The 13731-nt window shown below is 41.2% G+C and overlaps 1 pseudogene; it reads right to left on the reverse strand.

The window, feature by feature from the left end:
- Positions 1–233: 233 nt before the first annotated feature.
- On the reverse strand, positions 234–1315 carry LOC142432154 (small ribosomal subunit protein RACK1-like; annotated as a pseudogene).
- Between the last annotated feature and the right edge of the window lie 12416 nt (positions 1316–13731).

The raw sequence follows: 13731 nt of genomic DNA on the forward strand, positions 1-13731 counted from the left end.
TTTGCTTGTGTGTTGCACATGTATGTTTTAATTTTTAAAATGTGAACATGTTTTCTATTTTCCTGTTATTAACATGACATCAAAGGCATAATTTCTGTCCCAATATATTGATCTACCTCATTACTTTTGACAACTTAACACAGGGTCTGTGGTAAAGGAGGTATCATAACTTCTTTAGGACAGTTATTGATGAAGATTTGTTGTTTCCAATATTTTAATTTTTTCCTCCAATATTTTTCTTTTTTTTTTTGTCAGAAAGCCAGTCTTTTAATTTCAAAAAAGCTGTGCCACACATTTCTACCGGGTGCCGATGGTCACCTGCCATACTCGCACGAGGTTATCTGTGTAACCTGCAAACAGAGTCTGGCCATCAGCAGACCAGGCCAGAGAGGTGCACTGGGGCGGTTCGGCCTTGCTGCTGGTGCTGATCACTTCTTGCTTCAGCTCATCAACAATGATCTTGCCCTCCAAGTCCCAGATCTTGATGCTGGGGCCAGTGGCAGCACAGAGCCAGTAGCAGTTGGGACTGAAGCACAGGGCGTTGATAATGTCTCCTCCATCGAGGGTATAAAGGTGCTTGCCTTCATTGAGATCCCACAGCATGGCCTGGCCATCCTTGCCTCCAGAAGCACAGAGGGATCCATCCGGAGAGACCGTCACAGTGTTCAGGTAGCCTGTGTGACCGATGTGGTTCGTTTTCAGTTTGCCATTAGCCAAGTTCCACACCTTGACCAACTTGTCCCAGCCACACGAGACGATGATGGGGTTGCGGCTGTTGGGCGAAAAGCGCACACAGGACACCCATTCAGAGTGGCTCTCGTCCTGTACGGTGTACTTGCAAACTCCCAGAGTATTCCACAGCTTGATGGTCTTATCTCGGGAACCAGAGACAATCTGCCGGTTGTCAGAGGAGAAGGCCACACTCAGCAAGTCCTTGGTATGGCCTACAAAGCGGCGGGTGGTGGTGTCCGTTGTAAGATCCCAGAGACGTAGTGTTCCATCCCAGGAGCCTGAGAGCGCAAACTGGCCGTCAGAAGAGATGACCACATCGCTCACAAAGTGAGAGTGACCACGCAGAGCACGTTGGGGAATGCCATAGTTGGTCTCATCCCTCGTGAGCTTCCACATGATGATGGTCTAATCTCGCGAGGCAGACAGAATCATGTCGGGGAACTGTGGCGCGGTAGCGATCTGCGTTACCCAGCCGTTGTGGCCCTTGAGGGTGCCACGAAGGGTCATTTGCTCAGTCATGGCGGCGGCGGGTGCGGGGGTCGCCGCAGCGACAAGGATGGCACTGGATAGCTCCGACACACCAGCTCCTGCTGCTGTTCAGCGGAGAAAAAGCCCAATATTTTTCTTTTACAAACAATGTTGCAATGAATATCCTTGGATATATACAATTGCTCACTTCTATATTTCAGTAAAATACATGCTTAGTGATAGGTATATAAAATACATGCCTAGTGACAGAGAGTGCATATTTCAAAATTGGGTAAGAAACGGCCAATATGCCCTTTAAGCTCACAGTGTAAGCGTATATCTATTGATTAAGATGGAAGGCTTGCAGACTCTTTTGCTCCACACCTTCATCAGCAAATGGCGTCATCTTCCGTTTTCTTTTAACTTTGCTATTAATCCTGAGATGACATGATATCTCATTCTTGTTTTGCTTTGCACCTCTCTAATGGTCACTGATCTTGAGCATTTCTTCATGTGTTTATTGGCCACCTGAATGTTTTCTTTAGTGAAGTACCTGTTCGTAGCTTCTACCCATTTTCAATGAGAGTATTTGTCTTTTTTGGGGGGTGCTTACTCACTGCCATCGAGTGGATGCTGACTCACAGCAACCAACCAAGAGGGTAACTTTTCACGGGAGTAGAAAGTCACACCTTTCTCCCAAGGAGCCACTGGTGGTTTCGAAGTGCTGACCATGAGGATCGCAGTCCAGTGTGTAACCACTACGACACCAGGTCGCAAAAGTGTCTGTCTTTAGAGATTTCTCCCTCGTCTGATATAGTATTGCCAAGGTTCTTTCTTAGTCAGTAGATTCCCTTTTTATTCATTTGGTGAAAATTGTTGATTTTAAGAAATTCAGTTGTCTAGTTTGTCTTCCACTGTTGGTGTGTTTACGATTGTTTTTTATGGTATTTCAAGTCATTTATTAGGGACTTTAAGTTTCAGAATATTTTGAAACTTTGAGTTTGCCTCTATTTTTTCATTACTAACCTTTATACTCTTACATTTTATATTTAGGTCTTTGAGCCATCTTTCCATCTTGAGTTTGTATTTACATGTGATGTGAAGTATGTATGGGCTATGTTTCATTTTTCTACAAATAGATATCCTGTTTTTCCTGTACAGTTTGTTCAAGAGACTATCTCTTTAACAATTTAATTTAATTATTGGGCCTTTTGGCAACAATCAGCTTCCCATGTGGATGTAGGTTTTTCTGGGTTCTCAATGCTCTTCCATTGGTCAATATGTCTGTCATTGTATGAGCCGCTGTGATTATTGTGGCTGTGTAGTAGATGTTGAGATCAGGAAGCGTGAAGCCACTGATTTGATTATTTTTCTCTAGTAGCGCTTTGTGTAGTCAGGTTCTCTTTCCTGTCATATAAACCGGTGGCGAGTTTTTCCATCTCTTCAAATGATAATGGAAGCTTGATCCCAATGGCTTTATATTTATAGACCACTTTGGGTAGTAGTGACACTTTCACAGTGTTAAGTGAAAATCTGTCTATGACATGGCATATTCCACCACTCATCTCTTTGGTTTCTTGTTGGAGCGCTTTTTACTTTTCTTTGTATAGGTCTTTCGTATTTCTGATTAAATTTTCTCAAAAGTAGTTTATCTGTTAGGTGACTATTCTATATTACCCTGATTCCCTGAAAATAAGACAGTGTCTTATATTAATTTTTGCTCTAAAAAATGCACTAGGTCTTATTTTCAGGGGATATCTTATTTTTCCATGAAGAAGAATACAGTACACATTTATTGTTTTATTAAAAGAGACCTCGCACTTCCTGTCTGCTCTGGCTGTGCTGTGACCAACAGTGAGCTGTGCGGAGGTGCCGGCCGCTACGGTCCAGAGTCCAGAGTTACCGTAGCTTCAGGGGCCCTTATTTTCAGGGAGGTCTTATTTTCGGGGGGGTGCCTTATATGTCAGCAAGAGGCAAAACTGTATGTAGGTCTTATTTTAGGGGGTGTTTTACTTTGGGGAAACCTGGTGAAAACTAGATGGAAGACCATCAACCAGGCAGAGTGCCCCAATGGCTTCAGCAGTGAGCCCAACAATTGTGAGGATGAGGCAGGACGAGGCAGTTTTGTTGGTTTTCATTTATTAATCATTTTATTGGGGGGCTCTTACAAACCTTATAACAATCCATCATTCAGCTGTATTAAGCACACTTGTACATGTGTTGTCCATCAACATTGCCAAAACATTTTCTTTCCACTTGAGCCTTTGGTATCAGCTCCTCTCTTTTCCCTCCCTCCCTCCCCGCTCCCAGGCAGTGTTTTGTCCTGTTGTTCACATAGGGTTAGAACTGACTCAGAGGACCTCACAACAGCGACCTTGTAAATTAGTTCCTTTCCAGAGCTCTCTTTGTGTAAAGGGATTTTGTGGGAAGCCGCAGCTCTCGCCGCCATTACAAGATGGCGCCGGGCAGTCAGGGCGGTGGCCCAGTTAAGTGGTAAACAACCACTTAGAGCATGCGCACTGCTTAGATGACATAGTCATAACTCCACCCTGGAGTATGCTAATAAGGGTTCTGGCGAACGCACCAATCAATGCACAGCACGTCCCCATAGAGCGCATATAAGCAGCAGTAGTTTGGGGTTTCGGGGTCTTTTTCCGCATCTGAAAATCGAACCCGCATTAAACGCCTGTGGAAGAATCCTGTTGTGGCGCGTCCTTCTTGCTGGCGAGACTGAGCACGCGACAGAATTTGATTTTCATAAGGTTATATTTAAATTTTACCACTTCGCTGAATCTTCTAATAATTCCAGGAATATTCTTGTTAGGTTTTTTGGGATTTTCTATGTTAGATCATATAAATCTGCAAATAGACAGAGTTTTACTTCTTCTTTACTAATTTTTGATGCCTTTTAATTCTCTTTATTGTATGATAGCTCTAGGTAAGACTTCTAGCACAATATTGCAGAAAATAGTGATCCAGGGTGTCCTTGCCTGGCTCCTGTTTGTAAAGGGAGTGCATTCAGTCTTTTCCCATTGAGATTATGAGTATATGCCCTTAAGGATGTTGGCATTCTGTTGGGCACTATTTAAAAAAATCATTTTATTGGGGGATCATACAACTCTTATCACAATCCATACATACATCCATTGTGTAAAGCACATTTGTACATTCGTTACCCTTATCAGTCTCAAAACATTTGCTCTCCACTTAAGCCCCTGGCATCAGCTCCTCATTTTTTCTCTCCCTCCCCACTCCCCCATCCCTCGTGAACCTTTGATACTTTATAAATTATTATTTTGTTATATCTTACCCTGTCCAACGTCTCCCTTCGCCCACTTTTCTGTTGTCCGTCCCCCAGGGAGGAGGTTATATGTAGATCCCTGTAATCGGTTCCCCCTTTCTGCCCCACCTTCCCTCTACCCTCCCGGTATCGCCACTCTCACCACTGGTCCTGAAGGGATCATCCGTCCTGGATTCCCTGTGTTTCCATTTCCTATTTGTACCAGTGTCCATCCTCTGGTCTAGCCAGATTTTAAGGTAGAATTGGGATCATGATAGTGAGGTAGGAGGAAGCATTAAAGAACTAGAGGAAAGTTGTATGTCTCATCGTTGCTACACTGCACCCTGACTGGCTCGTCTCCTCTCTGAAACCCTGCTGTAAGGGTGTTCAGTTGCTGTTGGGCACTTTTATCAAGAATGGGTGATAGATTTTGCCAAATGCCCTTTCTGTGTCAATTTATATAATTATGTGATCCTTTTCCTTTGTTTCATTAATGTTGATTATTTTTAAAATGTTGAACCATCTTTGCACATCTGATATGAATCCAACTTGGTCATGATGTGTTATTATTTTTCTGTTTTGGTGGATTTTATTGGTTAGGACTTGGTTAAGACTTTTGAGTCTATGTTCACGAGGGATGATGATCTATAGCTTCCTTTGACATCTTTGCCGAGTGTTGGTATTAAGATTATGCTCTACGTAACTTGCATTTAGGAGTATCCCTTCTTTTTCCATAGTGTAGAATAGTTTAGATAGACGTTCTATCAACCCTTCCACGAATATTTGAGAGAATTTTCCAGTGAAGCCACATGGACCTAGACTCGTTGTGGTTGGTGGTGGTGGGAAGGTTTGGGGCAGAGGGCTCAGAGTTTGATGACCTGATTGGCCTCTCTTGTTATGAGTCACTTCAAATTTTGATCTCAGTCAGTGTTAGTTTAGTGTTTTTCTAGAATTGTGTCAATTTGGTCTGGATTTTCAAATGTATTGGAGTATAGTTCTTCATAGTCTCTGGCTATTATCCTTTTAATTTCAGTATGTTCTGTTGTGATATCACCCATATCATTTTGTATTCATGTTGTTTGCTTCTATTCAATTGTTAGATTTGCCAGTAGTTTATTTTACTAATCCTGTCAAAGAACCAAGTTTTGGTTTTATCGATTCTATTATTTTTTGTTTATTTCTGCTCTACTTTTTATTATTTATTGTGACTGTAAGTTTATTTTACTGCTCTTTTTCTAATTATTGGAGATGTTGGGTTAGAATGTTAATGTGGGGTCTTTATTTTTGATGTGTGCATTTATTGTTATTAAAATGCCCTCTGAACACTGCTTTTGCTGTGATGAAAGGTTTAGTTAAGTTGTATTTTCATTTTAATTCCAAGTATTTTTCCTTTTATTAAAAATTTTTCTTCTGTTACCCAGTAGTTTTTAAGCAGGGTGTTATTCAATTTTCATGTCTTTGATTTTTTTGTTTAATTTTCCTATTATTGATTTCTAAGTTTATAGCATTGTGATCTGAGAAGATGCTTTGCAATGTTTCAATGTTTTAACATTTATTGAGGCTTCCTTAATATTTGGTTGATTCAGGAGGATATTCCATTTGAGTTGGCAAAGGATATATATTGTGCTGAGTGAAGTGTTCTGTATCTGTCTATTAGGTCAAGTTACTTGATTGTGTTTTTAGTTTTTCTGTGTCTTTTCCGGAGGAGCACTGGTGGTGTAGGGGTTATGAGTTGGGCTGAGATCTGAAAGGTCATTGACTCAAAACCACCAGTATCTCAAAGGGAGACAGATGGAGATCTCTACTCTCTTAAACAGTTACCATCTCAGAAACTCACAAGGGCAATTCTGCCCTGTCATACAGGGTCACTATGAGTCAGTGTTGACTTGATGGCAGTGAGTGTCTTTGCTGAGCTTCTGGCTGTTTTATCTTTCATCAAATGTGGTACATTGAAGTCTCCTATTAATGTAAGGTTCCTTCTCTATTTCATTAAGATTTTATTTTGAGATTCTTTCATTGGGTGCACAGATATTCATTATGGCTATGTACTCTTGTTGAATTGACCCTTTAAACATCATGGAATGTCCTTCTTTATCTGTTATGCTGGCTTATTCCATAAAGTCTGTTTTATCAGAAATTATTAATATTGTCACCCCTGTTCTTTTTGACTGCCATTATCTGGATATATTTTCCATCCTTTGTGTTTTAGTCTATTTTTGTGTGTAGGATGTGTCTTTTAGAGTCAACATATTAATAGGTCCTGATTTTTTATTCATCTTCCACTCTCTGTCTCTTGATTGGTATGTTTAGTTCATTTACATTGACTATAAGTAGGTGTGATTTTTTTGCTGTCATTTTGCTGTGCATCAATGTTGTTTGTTTAGCAGTGCTGCTGATTTGTTTCACATGACTTTTGGTGTTGAGTTCATTTTGTGTGTGGCTATTCTTAACATTTTCTTCCTGCTGTTGTCAGGTGCCACGGAGTTGGTTCTAACTCAGAAAACTTGTGTGCTACAGAACAAAATACTGGACCATTCTCACAATTGTTCATATGTTGAGACCCTGGTTTCAATGACTGTGTCAATGTATCTCTACTTTACCATGCATGGTGCCCTTCTCTGGGGACTGGTCTCTCCTGGAAATGTGTCCAAAGTGTGTCAGATGAAGTATTGCCATCTTTGCCCCTAAGGAGCAAGCTGACTGGACTTTTTCCAAGACAGATTTGTTTGTTCTCTTGATAGTCCGTGGTACTTTGAATATTTGTTGCTAACACTAAAATTTAAATGCTTCAATTCGTCTTCAGTCTTCTTTATTCAATGTCCAACTTCCACACACATATAAGGTGATTGAAAACACCATGCTTTGGGTCAGGTACACCTTAGTCCTCAAAGTAACATCTGTGCTCTTTCCTTTTTATTTTGATGTGCAGGTTTATTAATTTCCTTAGAGATTAGCTTATAATTTATTATTTTACTCTAAGTTTAAAACAGTCTGTTCTGTCTTCACATTGTCTTGACTTCCTCTCCATTTGGGAGTTCTGTACCTGTCCTAATTGCCCCCTCTTTTACTGTGTAGTTGCCTTTGTTTATAAATTAATATTTCTGATTCCTTACTTACAGTCTCGTAGGTTTGTTTTACTTATATCTGTGTTGACTTCTGGGTAGTGGTATCATGTATGTGAATTTAAGATTGTTGCCTACTGTTAGTTGTCTGTCAAAAGAACTTCTCTTAGTTTTTTTTTTTTTCTATTTTACACCAGTAGGTTTCCCTCTTCATTTATATTCATGAACCTCCTGGCGTAAATTTTGAATCTCACATAAGTGAAAGTGCTTGAAGCACCACTGAACTGATGTAAAAGCATTTCCTATTGGAAAAGGTGTGGTGAAACCCCTGACTTCATCCTTAAATTGTTTTAAATGAAGTCAAGTATCCTCACCTGGCAATGTTGTGGGTAGGGAAAAATGTGGATGTCAAGGAAGTAAAAATGCCTATAGATATGAGTGAAGGGAGGCTCACTCAGCTACGGGAATGTATTATTCTGTGAACTTTAGACAAATAAATCCACAGACACACGTGTGTAAAAGAGAGTTGTAATTAAATGTTAAGTGCACATCAAGAAAATTTCCCTACCAGAGCTGCTCAAACTCATTAGCCCAACATTATCCCATATGCCCCTCCCGAATCCACAAAGTCTTCCACTGTCTCACAAAATTTATGGAACGAGGCTGACTGCTGGGAAAAGCCAAGTCCGTGAAAGGGAAATAATCTCAGATTTGGTGCGCATTTCCATACAGCTGTCGAGCACCCAAAGCTGTATCACGGTCAGACATTGTGGCTTCTGCTCAGAGATGTCTTGGTGTACGTGAACCTTGGAAGCAATAGCAGTTAACTGGCTAAGGCATCTTCACCCTGGACTGACTTTCAAAAAGCAAGATACCCGAGAACCTGAAAAGCAAAGCTGACAAAGACTTGCATCCTTCCGCCCTTCAATTAACACCACCTGTGCTTATTGGCCATTTGGGATGATAAGCTAACAATATCAATGAGCATAACCTGTTGTGAAAAACAGGAAGATACATAAAGCTCCATTGTTTAATGTAATTATTACGTACAGGAACCTGCAGGATTCAAAGTTTCCCAAAACCTACTGACTATTGGAAATGATAATGCTTGTTGACCAAAGAAAAAACAGTTGCTGGGGGCACTCTAGAAATGACAAACGTAACTCTGGGTGAGGCAACACAGAAGGGGAGCCTGTGAAATGCAGGAATTTATGTTTTCCTTCACATCCAAGAAGTTGAAAAGCTAAGGGTCGAGGGGAGAATAGTAAAACTGATTGAGGCTACATTTACTAGAGGCAGGCAAAGCCCCAGAAGAATTGCCTCTTCCTTTATATTCCTGAATTGAGATGTGATATGTGAAACTGTTTGAATTACAATAGTACGGAAGTAAATGCAATTTCTCATGGAAAGTTGTGGTGAAACGGCTACTCTTGCCAGTAAAGCGTTTCAACGCATGTCAAGTAACCTCCTCTGGCAATAATGAGGCTCGAGGTAAATGTGGGGGTCAAGGAAGGAATATAGGTGACGACATGAGTGAAGGGAGGTTCGCACAGCTCCATGAGTGTGATAGCGTGGGAACTTCAGAGAAACAAATCCACAGAAATTCGTTTATGAAGAAAACTTTAATTAAATGTTCAGTGCGCATCAAGAAAACCTACCTCCCCAGAGCTGCCAAAGCTCACAGCTCCAACATTATACTGTGCGCACCAACAGTCCAAAAATCTTCCACCATCTCACAAAAGAGACGAAGTGGGACCCAAAGTAGAGCAAAAGCCAAGTCAGTGAAGGGGAAATCATCTCCAGAATGGTGGGGGTCTCCACATGGCTTCCGGCCAAAAGTGCCGAATCATGATAAGGTCCGGACGGTAACCGGAACTTACCAGGGGAACGGGAGGACGTCTCCCACCCTGAACCCGACCAGTGACCGCGCGGGTGCTTCCGCCTCGGTCGGATTCTGGTCCCCATTAACGGCGCCACCCACAGACGTGTCCGGACAGAATTTTAGAAAAGAAAAAAAAATTCCTACCTCAAGGTCGTCCAAATGTCCGCGGCAGGGCCCTTGCTCTCCATCCCCAATCCCGGACGAGTCCCCAAATATTAGATTCGGGGAAGGAAGGCGAGCTCACCTTGGGCGCACACAATAATCACGACCAGTTGAGATGCAAAAGCGGCAATCGGAGTTTATTAGCCAGCTCGAGCGAGCTAGGGCTTCCTCCCTCCGCTGCCCGGCGTCCAAAGGGAATCGGCCTCTTAGTATTTTTTACAAGACGGTCTGGGTTTTAGAAAGTCCTTTAATTTCTGTTTAACTGAAATGTCCTAATTCCATCATTGCATTTTACTTGGTATATAATTTTTTGTGAAAGATATTTTTCTATCAACTATATATATATAATCACTATAGTGTCTTCTTGCCTGCATGGCTTTCTGCTGAGCAATCAGAGGTTCTCCTTTGCAGGTAACTTTTCATTTTCAGCCTGAGCTGCTTTAAGGATCCTTGCCTTGGGTTTAGGAAAGTTTGATTATATCCTGTCTTGGTGATCTTCCTTTGGGATTTATTCTATTCAAGGTCCCTCGAGCTTCTTGAATGCATGTCTGATGTTTTGTCTCCTTGGTAGTAGGGAAGTGCTCCTCCAACAAATCACTGACAATTGTCTCTTTTTATAAATGTCTCTTTCTTCCTGATCTGAAATCAGATCATGTCTGCCTTATTTCTCTTGATGGTGTCCTACATAGTATTGATCAGTGTGTTTAGTTAAGTATTGGGGTTGTCTTCATTCCACCACCCTCCCTTTTTTTATTGATTCTCTAGGGCAGGGGTTGGCAAACTGCAGCTTGTGAGCCCTATGCAGCTCTTTCTTTACAAACATGTGGCTCTGAAGCAAACTAGAAAACATTTAAAAGAATATTCAAAATAGTGGTGATTTAATTTGTAAAGTGTATTTATGTCTAATAACTTTTAAATTATGAGGGACAGGATTGGCTCTTCCTTCTCAAAAGGTTGCTCACTCTGCTCTAGGGGATTAGTATTGGGAGGTTTATCTTTAATCTTGCTACTCCTGTCTTCTATTGACTCAATTATACTCCTTTGCACTTTCACTGCAGTATCTAGTCTGAAGTTTTAGTATTAACTTCTGGATGTCTATTGGCTGTTTTTGCACAGGCTCTAATTTTCCATTCCACCCCCCCCCCCCCTTCTTCTTTAGTGATTTTCTGAATTTCTTTAGAGTTTTTGCCTTGATTTTTGTTTGTAGTTTCCTCATTTTTCTCTCAGTCCATTAAAAGAACCTAGACATTATTCTTTAATATTCTTCCATAGTCTAAGATTCACTTAATATGATTCTTATCAGATGACATCACTGACTTTGTTCCCTGACTTTTGTTCTGGCTTTGCATTTTGGTTAATTGTTTGAGCCAGTCTTGTTTCTTGATGTGAACTGAGGTTGTCCGTTGTCTCTGACACTTTGTGATGCTATTGTATTGGTATTTCATCAGTGGTGCTGTTGGTGTGCTTTTATACACTAATCATCTCTCTGCTGATGTGTGTGATAGACGATGGGGGTGTGGCTTTCAGCTCTCTATGCACTGAGGTTAGAGTGGTTGGGCGGGTGTTGGTTCTGTCTATCAGTTACTAGGTGGTGCAGGAGAAGGTGGTGACCTTAACTCAGTGGGTGGAGCTGTAGGACGTGTGAGTGTGGGTGTGGTTGGGCAGTGTAGGCACAAATGCTTTCTGGTTGCCAGCCCCGTATGTGGGCGTGTGTGCTCTCCTGGACAAGTAAAGCTAAATATCAGGTCATTGTCCCAATCAAATACTGCTTGCAAAAGTTCCAAATTGCCACACTTGCTGAAAATGTACCCATTTCCTCTGCCCTCTTGTTCTTTGCTCCTGTTTAGCTTCTTTTCCTGGCCAACATCTGATCCACTTCTCTGCCATTTCAGTTGAAACTCAGAGTTCCAGGATAATCATCAGTATCTCTTTTACTTGGTCCCTCATGTTTTTATTGTAGAGGGTTTGGATCATGTGTCTCGCAGTCTGCCATCTTTCAAGAAGCTAGACACTTGATGTATTTTAAGGTCTTAAATATTTTTTATTATATTGAAGTTCAATAACCTAGTAGGAAAAAAATAGAAAAGGCACTCGAATGCACATTTTTCCAAAGAAGATAAAAACATGAAAAGACGAGAACTATTAGCAATCACTAAAACGCAAATCACAGCCATTAAATCAACTCTGACTCATAGAAACCGTTTAGGATAGAACAGAACTGCCTCTGTAAGTTTCTGAGACTGTGAATTTTATGGGAGTAGAAAGTGTCATCTTTCTCCCACAGAGTTGGTGTTTTCGAACTGCTGACCTTGTGGTTAGCAGCCCAACGCATAGCCCATTATGCAACCAGGGATTCTCATTACTCACTAGGGAAAATACAAATCAAAACCATATCAAAGTACCATTTTATTAAGAAGACATTAGGAAGGCAACAGCTTACCAAAAGAAGGAAAGAATATCCTGCGTTGGCAAGATGTGAAGAAACTGGGATCTCTTACCTTGTTGATGGGAATGGTAGACGGCATAGCCAGTGTGGAAAACAGCTTGGCAGCTCCTCCGAAGAGAAATATGGAGCAGATAATCTACATATAAAATCCATCTAGTGATTCTACTACTAGGGATGTAACCAACCGAATCGAACAGATTCTCAACAAATGTGTGTGCAGGCATGCTTATTGCAGCATTAATCGTAATGACCCCAAATTGGCAGCAACTCAAATATACATCCATTGATGAAAAATAAACAAAATGTGGTATTTACCTGTAATGTAATATTGCTTGACAATAAATAACGATGTACAGATGAATGCTACAACACTGATGAACCTCTGAAGCATTATGCTCAGTGAAAGAAGCCAGACACGAGGTCACATATCCTATTATTCCATGTATAGGAAATATACAGGCAGAACTTAAACGGTGGTTCCCAAGCGCTGGAGAGCGGAATAAGGAGTGGGTGCAGGTTTCACTTTAGGACAGGATGGAAATATTGTGGACAAAACAGAGGTGGTGGAGCACAGACTCGTTCATTTTTAAATGCTTAACTTTGTGTCAACTTTACCCTGATTAAAAAAATTATGAAGCACAAGTATTTTTAATTAGAATATGAGGAGAATGCTTCACTTTATAGAACATCTCCTTATAGAGTGTTATGATTAAATGATGCCCCCCAAATGTGGGTTGTAAATTCTAACCTCTGTACTTGAAGTGAGAATCTGGAGGAGAAAAGGAGGTGGTCTTTGTTACATTAATGAGACAGGGTTAGTGGGGTTGGGGGTGGTGGTGCCTGGAACAATCTCTCTTTTGTTGTTGTTTTTCAATTGTTTTATTAGGGTCTCATACAACTCTTATCACAATCCATACATACTTCAATTGTGTAAAGCACATTTGTTCATTCATTGCCCTCATCATTCTCAAAACATTTGCTCTCCATCTAAGCCCCTGGTATCAGCTCCTCATTTCCCCCTCCCTCCCCGCTCCTCCCTCCCTCATGAACCCTTGATAATTGATAAATTATTATTTTGTCATATCTTAACCTGTCTGACATCTCCCTTCACCCACTTTTCTGTTGTCCACCCCACAGGGAGGAGGTCACATGTAAATCCTTAAAATCGGTTTCCCCTTTCCAACCCACCCTCCTTCTACCCTCCCAGTATCACCACTCACACCAGTAGTCCTGAAGGGATCATCCGCCATATATTCCCTGTGTTTCCAGTTCCTGTCTGTACAACCTTTGGGCTAGCCAGATTTGTAAGGTAGAATTGGGATCATGATAGTTGGGGGAGAGGAAGCATTTAAGACCTAGAGGAAAGTTGTATGTTTCATCGTTGCTATATCACAACCTGACTGGCTCGTCTCTTCCCCGAGACTCTTCTGTAAAGGGATGTCCAGTGGCCTACAAATGGGCTTTGGATCTCCACCCCGCACTCCCTCTCATTCATAATGATATGATTTTTTGTTCTGATGATGCCTGATACCTGATCCCTTCGATACCTCGTGATCGCACAGGCTGGTGTGCTTCTTCCATGTGGACTTTGCTACTTCTCAGCTAGATGGCCTTTTGTTTACCTTCAAGTCTTTAAGACCTCAGACACTATATCTTTTGATAGCTGGGCACCATCAGCTTTCTTCACCACATTTGCTTA

The sequence above is a fragment of the Tenrec ecaudatus genome, chromosome 18 (genome assembly GCF_050624435.1).
Source record: "Tenrec ecaudatus isolate mTenEca1 chromosome 18, mTenEca1.hap1, whole genome shotgun sequence".
NCBI lineage: Eukaryota > Metazoa > Chordata > Mammalia > Afrosoricida > Tenrecidae > Tenrec > Tenrec ecaudatus.